General features: G+C 36.3%; 1 long non-coding RNA gene across 2 annotated transcripts; it reads left to right on the top strand.

Moving 5' to 3' along the window:
• The first annotated feature begins 293 nt into the window (after positions 1-293).
• On the top strand, positions 294-11,669 carry LOC143851481 (uncharacterized). 2 transcript variants are annotated; one of them, XR_013236349.1, is made up of 4 exons: positions 294-737; positions 10,969-11,053; positions 11,151-11,224; positions 11,375-11,669. It is a non-coding gene; the product is annotated as an uncharacterized LOC143851481 (long non-coding RNA). The 2 variants fall into 2 exon arrangements; XR_013236350.1 differs by having other exon boundaries at positions 11,151-11,265.
• Positions 11,670-12,199: the final 530 nt, after the last annotated feature.

The raw sequence follows: 12,199 nt of genomic DNA, 5'->3' as shown, positions 1-12,199 counted from the left end.
AGTTTGCCTAATAAGACGAGTGTAATTCATAGTATAGTGTAGAAAGAAGGGAGTGGTTTATCCGCTTAGTTGTGTTCTAGTTAAATTAATTTCAGCAAAGGGGTTGTCCTGGGAAACTAAAGGGCCCGGATTTTAATCTTTTAATTTTCATTAATCAGTTTTCCATGGACCACCTGTTCTCCACACAAACAAGTTAAAACCTACATAAAAAGGGTGTCTTGATATAACGAATGGGCCTAAAAATTAAGCCAAATCTCTATAAATAGAGAGCTTGGACTTTCATTTGGGAGAGGTTTTTTTAGGTTTTGAGAAAAGTGAGTAGATCCGATCCTTTTTCTTTGCAAATTTCAGTGAAATTCAGACCTTGATGAATCAGATCTTGTGTTTTGTTGCTTGAGTGCTTACAAAGCAAGCTTAGAAACCATAGTATTGCTAGAAACCTTAAGTTTGTCTTCTCAAACCTTGTTTTCTCACAAGAAATCCTAAATCCACACTATGAAACCTTAAATCAGCAACTTCTTTAGCTTTTAAACCTCAGATCTCATCTTTAAAATCTAGGATTTTTTTTATTTTGGATAGATCGAATCTTTAAACCTTAGATTCGAGTCTTTAGACAGCAATTTCGATTGTCAAGTGAAGATTTTAGAAGAAGAAAAGAAAGGAGCTTCGTTTGAGTCTGCAAAGAGGAACAAGAAAGAGGAGGAAAAGAGAAGAAGTTTCGAGTTCCATAATCTCAGGTTAGTTTATTTGTGCTTCAGAATTCTAAATATTTCTTGCTGAAATTGAGTCTTTATCAAAAATTTTGGTAGGCAACTCTGTCAGGTAAGTTATACTCATGGATCATATTGTCATTTTTGTTTAGATTATAAAGTTTGAACAAATTTTACAAACATTGCTTCATAAACTGCTGTTAGACTTCATAAATTTCGTATTATTTCAGTTATTTTCAAAAGGAAATGATGATTAGTAACATAAGTTTATCTTCTTGTTAATCTCTATTGGTGTATGATGATAATTAGTGTTGACTCCATGATACTGTTTGTGTATATATAATTATTGGATAAAGAGCTATAAATTTGTGGCTTGTGAATTGAACTAACTTCCTAATTTGCTATGATTTACGAAATGTTATGATCTCTTAATTTGTTGTGTAGTTTGTAACTGAACAAATTTCCTAATTTGTTCCTAAAAAGAAGAGGAAGAAGAAGAAAGAACTTTTGGAAAGAGAATTGATGATCATCAGTAAAATAACTCTATATTTTATAGGAGTAATTAATTTATTTAATTTTGAAAAATAATATCATTGCCGTACAATTTAATGGAATCTTGTCTGGAGCATAATTCAATGAGTACTTTTTGATCCTGCAATGTACTCGAAAGTCGGACAAAATGTAGCTAGGAAAATATTCTCTGTTCTCATTTTTTATGAAATGTTCATATTTGAACCCTGACAGGTTAGCATGCTTTGTTTAAAGGTTGTATTTTCCTTTTGATGTGTATTGAAGAGTAGATGATAGAGATGAGATAGTAGTGCAAATATTTTGTTCTCTTGAGTTACAAATTATGATTACGTCTTTATTGACTGTGTTCATATGCCTCTATTAATTGGCTGAGTTTTTTTTTTTTTTTTTTACATTTATGGTTATCAGTTTATATAGTTCAGGTTGATGTATATAAGTTTTGAGCCTTGTATGCATCCCTTGTAAGAGTTGCTTATGTATATGTAATATATAGTTGATTCTTTAAGTTTCTGTATCATATGTTAAACCATATATGGTGAAGTGAGTAGCTTATTAGGTAAGAAGACTTTATAATAGTAAGTGGATAACATACTTTGAACTATCGAGGAATTTCCTTTTATTGTGTTCAAGAATTGATAATAGTATTATCCGAATCTGTACAGAGTAGATAACTCCATTTCTATTTGTCTTAGTTACATGATTAACCTGCTCATGCATAGAGGCATTGAGCCTAGTCGGCTTTAGTTATTTGTTTCTCCATAACATTGTTATATATCAAAACCCATTTTACTTTGGTCCTTGAGTAATATTTGATGCATGATTTGGAGCTTTTACTTAAGAAAATCTGCTGGTTTGATTTTGCTTTAGTCATTTCAATACAAATTTTTTTCCCATTCTGCTGAAATAATCTGAAAATTAGTGTAGAAAATGTGTGCCGAAATAGAAAGCAGTGCAGTCTATTCCCATTATGCTGAAATAATCTGAAAATTAGTGTAGAAAATGTCATTGCGCCGAAATAGAAAGTAGTGTAGTCTATTCCCATTGTGTTGAAATAATCTGAAAATCAGTGTAGAAAATGTCATTGTGCTGAACTATAAAAGGCAGTGTAGTCTATTGCCATTGTGTTAAGCTGAACTGAAAATCAGTGTAGTTCATTGTTATTGTGTTGAATTAAGAGTTCATGTAGTTCATGTTCATTGTGTTAAAGCGTGAGCTTTTGTAGGTCATTTATATTGCGTTAAGTTAAGAGCTTTTGTGGCTCATTTATGAGTGATGAATGGTTAGTTGAAGGTGATTGTGTTATCCTGTGAAATCTGTATGCTTTTATACATATCTGAATTTAATAGTAGTTCAGTCATCCTTTGGTTAAATGCTAATGTAATGGTTAGGGCAAAACAGTAGTAGCATACTAGCATGCACTAATCGATGAAGTTCTTTTCTCAGACAATTTTTAGCATTTGCCGAGCCCTAATATATGCATTTCAGTTATCATCTTGAGCAGTTTTATGTAATCAAATAAGTCATTGGTGCAATACTTTCGACTGAATTATTCTCTCGTGGCTCCTACTCTTATTCATATTTGATCCTTTTGAATTAGTTTTAAAAACCCCATGTCTTATGATTTACACAGTTAAACATCATGTCATATTGTTTATTTAAATATCAACTTATGCACATCATAATCTTAAAAAAAAAAAAACCTGAAATGTTTTTGTATCTTGTTTATCTGATAAGTTTTCACTTCAGGACATACATTACTCACTTATATTACTTTAGTAATAGTTTCGACACGGTTTGGCTTTGAGTTCTGTTCTCCATTATCGTGTAATGAAATGCTTTGCTCATTTTTTTATTTTGAATACCTTATTTTCATATGGCTCAGATTTGAAATTTGAGTTACCCATCTTTTAGGGGACTAGCATAGTCCTTGTAGCATTTCCCCCTTATTATCCTTTTCTTTAGAAAACTTTTTCAAGTCTATTAGATATGTAACCTTAAACCATAGATCCTTTCATTGCCAGGGCAATGAAAGAGTCATCTAGAGCCCCTTCCCCTCTTAGGAGACATGCTTTGTCTCAGTAGCAAATTCCATCTTTAGGAGATAAGCCTGTCTCATTAGAAAAGTGCCCTTCTTAACCGCCACATTTTTTTATTATTTAATATCCTGAAAACTGTTTTGTAGAAACCCTACATATCAAGAGGTTAGGATAATCCCTGATAAAGGTGGGACCAACGGAAATGACTGAATTGACTGCCCCGATCATGTCCACATGACATGCATAGGGCCCACAGTACGAAAGTGGGCCCTACTGTAGTGGACCACGGCCTTAAGTCTCCCTAACAAATGATGCTAACGGTTAAATTGATAGCTTGCACACTAATAAATGTAAAATGGTCCACATTAGATACGAAACATTCCTGCAAAGGGATGTCTAATTGCTCTTTTGCATCCGAAGTTTTGAGGCTTTCAATGATGAAAAGCCTATCACTGTAATTTCAGAACAAAGTTATCACCAAGGAGATCTAAAGTATATATTTTAAGTCTTTCAGGATAAATCTACAAAATGAAAAAAAAAAAAACACTTAAAATAGAATAATGAAGAGTTTTTTTTGTTCTAAAACAAGAATCAACCAGTCTTTCATTTCCTACACTCAAAGAAAGGCCAATCCATGATGGCATTTAAGAAGACCCAAAGTTTGAAGCCATTGCATTGTAATAGCAGAATGGGGCAGTGGCATTTTTAACCCACAGCTTCAGTCGGGCAATCCAATCCATGCTAAGCCCTAGGATTTTTTTGAGGTAGATGAGAAGAGATTGGTACGCTTCTTGAGATTTTGCCCATCAATGACTATCTACTCTAGTCCTGTTCCTGAACCTTGCTCGTTAACTTATGGGAGAGAGAATGAATAGGGGTGCTACTCGGGTCGGTTCGGGTTGAGATTTGCTAAAAATGATTGGAATCAACTTGAACCCGACCCGATTGTATACTAAAAGCTCAAGCCGAATTCTCAAAAATCAACCCGAGTTGCACCCCTAAGAATAAGAGACAATAGAGATACACCTGAACGAAAGAGGAGTTCCTATGGCTAAAGCTGGTCACCTTTGTATTCTTGTTTTCATTTTTCTAATTTCAACCCAGTGTCATAGTGTTAGGATCTTAGATGTAGTTGCAGAAATTAAAATTAGAACTGAAGAAGAAGAATCTTGAATTGCTGAAAGAAAAGTTGAAATTTAGCTGGTTCGAGGCACCAGTACCTCCTGTTACAATGAAAAAGGAAATTTCTACACAAAAAACATGCCCTGTGTTTCCCCCTCTTGTCTATTTTATTCAGCTGTTGAGATGCTAACTGTCATTAACTGCTTTTCCAGTCTGTCCAACAGAATCGGTAGTTGCAACTAATCTTTAAGCCTTGCTGGCACTTCCCTCTTTCTAGTACTGACCCTCCTTACAACTGGTGAGTCTTCCTGGTTCGTTACAGTTGCCTCCCCATGAAAATGAACCTTGTCCTCAAGGTTCAAATCAGGATAATTATGCTTGAGGACAGATAGATCTTCCCAAGATGAAGCTTCGAGTGGTAACCCATCCCATTGGATAAGGCGTTGGTGAATGCCCTCCTCTCCTTTTCACTGAATGACTCTCCGATCAAGTACAACCAAAGGTCAGCAAAGTGGTTGTGTTTCTGTGGATAGTTGGGGTAAGGCAACCTGTGTGACAGACAGGTTCCCTGTAAATTGTTTAAGTGACATGGAAAACTAGATGGATTTTAGCTTCTTCAGGGAGCTGTAATTTGTAAGCTACTGATCCAATCCGTTCAATTACCAAGTAAGGACCATAGTATCTACAACCAAACTTGTGTGAGCGTCGTTGTGCTACTGAAGCTTGTTTGTACGGTTGTTGCCTTACAAGTACATAATCACCCACATCAAAATGTTTTTCTCGTCGATTCTTATTAGCCTGATTTTGCATCCTCAATTGAGCCTGGTGTAAATTGGTTTTGAACTGTCGGAGCTATCCTGTTGCAATAACTCTTGGTCCAGAGCCTCCAAATGTGAAGTCCCTTATTCATACCGTAGAATTGTAAGTGGCTTCTTAGTAAAAGCTGCTTCAAACGGTGTCATCTGAGCAGCTGAATGAAAAGCTGTATTGTACCAGAAATTTTGACCAGTGAGAAGGGCAATCACACACATAACTTCTGAGGTACATTTCTAAACAACGATTCAAGGCTTCGGATTGCCCATCAGATTGGGGATGGTAAGCACTACTCATGGCAAGAGTAGTACCCTACAAACGAAACAATTCCTGCCAGAAACGACTAAGGAAAACTATATCTCTATTACAATTGATTTGGGAATGCCATGGAGTTTACAGACATCATTCACAAAGGTTTGAGCTACTGATATGGCTGTAATAGGGCTTCGTAGGGGACTAAAATGGGCGTATTTGCTCAATCTGTCTATGACTACTATAACGACAGTTTTTCCAGCTGAATTTGGAAGGGCTGTAATGAAATCCATGGCCCAATCTTCTAATATTTGGTCAGGTATTGGTAGGGGTTGTAAAAGACCTGCTGGGGCAAGATGTTGTGATTTGGTTTGCTGGCAAATGACACATTCAGCAAGAAATTTATTGACATCTTTTCTCAAATCTTGCCAATGGAAATTGAGAGCGATCCTAGCCATTGTTCGAGTCAAACCGGCATGACCACCAATCGGTGATGAATGGAATTCTTGTAAAAGTTATGTTTTTAACCCTGAATCAGTTGGAATAACTATTCTACCTTTGCATAACAATAATCCATGTCTCCAAGTATATGTATTAAGAACAGCTCCTTCTTGTTGGATCTCCTCATGAATTTCTCGGATGTGAGGATTAGAAGCATGTTCCAGTTTAAGTTGATCCATTATATCAAATAATGGTATTGACAAAGTCATGTATTGATTCTCCATCGTAGGTTCCTTGAAAGAGCATCTGCCACTAAGTTTTCTTTTCCTAGCCGTAGTGTATATCATACTGAAACCCCATTAGTTTTGTTAACCATTTTTGCTGCTCAAGTGTTTGAATGGTTTGGTCAAGAAGAGACTTGAGGCTTTTTTGATCAGTTTGAATTATAAACTTCTGTCCCAGTAAATATTGCCTCCATTTTCACACAGCTTCTGTGATTGCAAACATTTCCCGTACATATGTAGAAGATGATTGTATTTTGGAAGAAAGCTTTTGACTGTAGTAGGCAATAGGATGGCATCCCTGAGAAAGAACTACACCAATACCATACCCAGAGGCAGCGGTTTCTAAGACAAATGGTTTTGCAAAGTTTGGAAGAGCAAGGACAGGAGTTGAAGATGCAGCTTGTTTTAGTTCTTCAACTGAAAGTTTGGCTTCTGGATTCCATAAAAATGCCCCCTTCTTGAGTAATTCTGTCGTTGGAGCTGCTATATGAGCATAGCGCTTAATGAATCTTCTGTAATACCCTATTAATCCTAAAAATCCTCAAAGTTCCTTAAGATATTTAGGAGTTGGCCATTGAAGAATAGCGTCGATCTTAGATTGGTCTACGACAACCCCATCAGCTGACACAATATGCCCTAAATATTCCACTGATGCTGCTCCAAAAGAGCATTTTGATTGTTTTGCATACAATTCATTAGTTCTTAAGATGTGTAGTGTCATCTTTAGATGTTCTAAATGATGTTCCCAAGTTTTGTTATAAACCAGAATATCATCGAAGAAAACGAGAATAAATTTTCGTAGAACTGGTCGAAACACATCATTCATCAAAGATTGAAATGTGGATGGGGCATTTGTAAGACAAAAAGGCATAACTAGGAATTCGTATAAGCCATCATGAGTCCTAAATGCAGTTTTTGGTACATCTTCGACCTTAACTCGAATTTGATGGTATCCTGATCTGAGATCCAGTTTAGAAAAGTATTTGGCACCATGTAGTTCATCCAGAAGCTCTTCAACTGTTGTAATTGGGAAACGACCAGGGATTGTGACAGTATTTAGGGCTCTGTAGTCCACACAAAACCGCCATGTACCATCCTTCTTTTTGACTAAAATAATTGGGGATGGAAAAGGGCTATGGCTTGGTTGAATAACCCCATTGTCAAGCATTTCTTTGACCAATCTCTCAATTTCTGATTTCTGAAAATGAGGATATCTGTATGCTTACTTTAACAGATCCAATGCCAAATTTTAGGGGAATGGCATGGTCATGTGATCTGATGGGAGGTAGGGAGTTGGGCTCTACAAATACTTCAGAAAATTCATCGAGTAATTTGGTCAATTCGGTATTAACTGGAAGAGAACTTTCATTCAGTTTGGACTGAAGAAGTTGTAATTTAAACAAAAAACCACCCCATCTTTTATAGCTAGACGTTTGAAACTGTGTAATTGCATAGGCTCCTCTGTGATTTGGCTTTCACATTGTAAATGAATCGCCTGAGCTTGCCAATGAAAATCCATGGTGAGCCGCTTATAATGAAAAATAATTGGGCCCACCAATTCTAACCATTGAACTCCAAGAATAATATCAGCCCCCATGATTGGAAGTACAAAGAGATCAACTTGTAACTTATGATTTTGCATACTCAAACTGACATTTCTGCAAATTCCTTAGCATTTTAGCCTTTCCCCATTACTGACCATAACTTGAACTTGTATGCCATGAATAACTGGAATTTGTAATTATTGTACTAATCGTTCTTGAACAAAATTATTAGAGCTACCACCATCAATTAATACAATGATTTTCCGTCCACCAATGTTGGCCTGAACTCGTAAGGTTTTAGGATTAGTTTGTCCTGATAAGGCCTAATAAGAAATTTTTGGTTGCTTGTCAGATTTTTCAAGAACTTGAGGAAAACATGTCTCCTCTTGCATCAGATGCATGGCCTCTACGTCTGTATCTTAATACTCCTCCTCATTAATAAGCAAAAAGAGTTGCTTGTTTTTATATTTATGATCGGGATTGTATTTTTCATCACAAGTATAGCACAATCATTTATCCCTTTTTGCTTGCAATTCTGCTGTGGTCATCTTTCTTGAATGGAGTGCCCTGTTGAGGCAATTTGTTAGTCATTGAAGAAGAAGCCACAGAAGAATTTCCAGCTCCATATCGTGGTATGGAAGGCAATGGATTCTTATAATTGCCTTTGTAAGTCATTTTTCTTGCATCATCAATCTTGTCTTCGATCATTGTAGCCAATCCTACAGCTTTTGATAATGAATTTGGTAAGTGAATTTGTACCTCATTTCAGATCTCTGGTTTTAAACCAGAAACAAAACAATCTACCAGAAATTGAGAAGGAAGATGACTGGTACGATTGGCCAAAGCGTCAAATTAAGCTTCGTAATCGCCAACAGTAGTGTTGAATCATTTTAGCTAATTTGCCCTGAGGGTTATCATAAATGGATGGTCCAAACCTGATTTGTAAAGCTACAGAGAGTTTCTCCCATGAATCAAATGGTTGTTCCCTTTCCATTGCTTGAAACCAATCATATGCTTTACCATCAAGATGGAAAGCCGATGGAAAGAAGCTATTTCCAGCTTTAGTTCTTCAGAAGTGTGTTGAAAACGAAAAAGCTTCTCAGCCTTCGAGATCCAAGCTGCTGGATCAGTGCCCTCAAATTGGGAAAATTCTAATCGCAATTGTCTTGCAGAAAACCCCCAAGACTCGTACCATCTCGCAGTCCTCCTTGAGTACCATCTCTCGTTCCAGTTCCAGTAAGAGTTTCTCCCTGTTCAACCCTTCTTGTTAAATTGGTTACCCGGCCATCTAAAACTGTAATTTTATTGGAGATCTTAAGCAAGAAATCTCTTTGCTCCATGGCTAGTTCCTGGTAATTCTGTAAACGAGTTTCTTGGAGAGATGTAGTCTCAATCAATTTCTTGATTGCATCATCTAAACTCTTCAATCTTGTATTCTCAGCCATAAGGTGAGAAGTCAATGAAAGCACCACTGTTAGGAGCTTAGATGTAGTTTCAGAAATTAAAGTCAGACCTAAAGAAGAAGAAGAAGAATCTTGAATTGCTGAAAGAAAAGTTGAAATTTAGCTGGCTTCGAGGAACCAGTACCTCCTGTTCTACACAAAAAACAAGCCCTGTATTTCCTCCTCTTGTCTATTTTATTCAACTGTTGAGATGCTAACTGTCGTTAACTGCTTTTCCAGTCTGTCCAACCGAATCGGTTAGTTGCAACTAATCTTTAAGCCTTGTTGGCACTTCCCTCTTTCTAGTACTGACCCTCCTTACAACTGGTGAGTCTTCCTAGTTCGTTACACATAGTGTCACTTTAAAAAGAGTCAAAACATTGAGGAAAAAAATCAGAGATCTTTGGGTTTCCTTCACAAAACAATCCAATCAATGATTTTGTCACATTGGGAGAGCAATACAAGCATCGTGCTACTAGGCAAAGCGGTATGCTCTTATCGGAGTAGTGAAACTTGGAGTATTATTTAAATCTAGTGGTGCAGTTTGCATTGGTCGATTTGAGGTTTTGCTTGAAAAAATGAATGAGAATTAACCCAAACTTGACCCGACTTTATGATAAAGGCTCAACCCGAATTCCCAAATATTGAACCGAGCTTCACCCCTATTTAAATCCATGTCGATAAGATTCCGTCATCTCACATTTGAATCTAATTGGAAAACATAGTTAACTAATGCAATTGAGGAAACTAAGGGTGCGTTCTTTAACATTCTTTTAGAACGATTTTCAATTGTTTTAGCCTAAAAAATGAGAATTCTGTTCTTTTGGAATTTCAACAACTCGTCTAAGAATTCATCCTAATTTTTAGAAATTATTTTATGGAGCAAAAGTTGTATGTCATGATCTTCCCCTCTCTCTCCACTCTCAACTTCTAGTGTGAAACATGTCCACTTAAGGTGAAACCACATTTTCCACGTCACCTGCCACACAAAATTGAGAATTTTAAAAAATAAATTAAGGTGATAATTACATTTACACCCCCTCAACTTTGGCCAAATTCGACTTTTGACCCGGTGGTATCAACTTCACCAAAGACACCCCCTCATCTTTCTAACATTTTTAAGTAGACCCCTTCCATTGACGGTCCGTTAGTTTAACCTGCCGGAATTACATAAATTAACCATGGTTAATATTTTGAAGACAGAAATACCTTCGTCACTAGTTTTAAGCCATTTACAGAGGGATTAGGGTTACGCCATTTCCTTCATCACGGCCATTGCGGCCGTCGCCATCTCCGGCCACCGTCGTCATCTCCATCTCGCTCATTTTTGAAACCCTCTCTTCCACCCATGACCCATTTCTGAAACACAAAAATAAAAGTGTATATATATATATATATATATATATATATATATATGGAAAAGGTTTCTGAGCTCGAGCTCAGCCTGAGCTAGAGCACAAAAACCACTACTCCCATAGTTGGTTGAGTCATCCAACCCATTTAGTTTATAGGTTATGCTAAGGTTATGGTTATGGTCCTATAGATCGGATGGTTAGGATTATGTTATGGAGTTGGTTTGTTAGGAACACCCAATCTATGTGAGGTAGTGTAAAATGAATGGGTGGGATGAGTCAAACTACTATGGGAGATGGTATATTCTAAGCTCTAGGTCAGCTTGAGCTAGAGCTTAGAAACCATGCCCCCATCTATTATATTATAGCAGGATGGGGGTTTCACTGTTCACGCCCACATGGACAGCTCCCCCATCCGGCTATTTATCTACGGTCGTGTAGGTGCTGCAACAACGAAGAGTGAGAGCGTGGTTTTTGAGGATTGAATGAACATGTGTTATAAGAACACCAGTTTCTGTTTTGTACAGTTAATTACATTTTTTTCTCACTGTTTTAATTGTCCATCTAATAACATTAACTTAGGGTTTATGAATTTCTCACTGTTTTAATCTCCTTTTTTGTAGGTAAAACCTAGGATTAACACAATAATATGCTTGCAAATTCATGAATAGCACGGAAGAAGATTCAAAACTTTGCGGTAAAGTTTCAGAGATTTTATGAAAACGAGATCAATATCTGGTTGGGTTTTTTAATCAAAAAGTGTTTATGTAATTTTTTTCTTTCAGTTTTTTTTATTAGTCAATTTATAAGCTCAAAATTTGATATATTTTCATGTTGAAATTTGCAGATTCACAATATTAGACACCATCTCCTCCATAGGAATCGCCTGTCAAAAGTTATCTCGCGGCATAGAAATTCCTCGAAACAGAGCCTGTTAACTGAGAATATCATGTTTCCTCCAATTATTTTGTTGTTTTTTTTATCTTACAGTGGTGAGTCAAATAATAGGCAGTTTGTAGTTCTTCGTGCTAGACTATAATTGATTTCAGCCGTCCAATTGGTGAACCTTGCTTTGGATCTCTCCTACTATTAAAGTAGATTATAATCATAAGATCTTTTACTTTTGCTGAGCATTTTCATGATTTTCTCTTTTCTTTTTCTTTTGTTTCGTGTTTCTTTCAATTTTAAATTCAACTGCTATCACATGCTTCATACTTATTCTCTATAATTTGTTCTGTTTAACTTTTTTTTCACAAAATCCTCAATCTTTATCTGGCACTTGGGTACCATACAATTCAAATCCAAATTGACTGGGCTGACAGCTTTATGGTCAGCTCTGAGGCAAACTCTGTTCAAACAGGGCCTTATTGACTTTCAATTTCTCACATTTTTACGTTGCTGATTTATTTCACCCTGAGGTCAGGGGTTCAAACCCCCAAAAAAATTGAAATACAATGCAAAAAGAACTGTAGCTTTGATTCTAGATTTTATTGGGGATTTTTATACTCATGACTCTATTACCCTCTCCTTTTTCTTTTCAGGTCTTGCTTTTATGTTATTTATTTGTTTGTTTGTTTTATCCCAAATAGATTGATTTCTTATATGGATGGATTTTAGTTTAAGTTGAAATTGGAACCCTGAGTCATGCAAAGAGCTTCTTTGTTCAAGTCTT

This window comes from Tasmannia lanceolata, unplaced genomic scaffold, assembly GCF_043159265.1.
Source record: "Tasmannia lanceolata isolate RefF3 unplaced genomic scaffold, GAP_Taslan_0.1 ptg000018l, whole genome shotgun sequence".
In the NCBI taxonomy this organism is placed as follows: domain Eukaryota; kingdom Viridiplantae; phylum Streptophyta; class Magnoliopsida; order Canellales; family Winteraceae; genus Tasmannia; species Tasmannia lanceolata.
The sequence above is the reverse complement of the archived record's forward strand: the minus strand, read 5'-3'. Positions and strand labels throughout refer to the sequence as shown.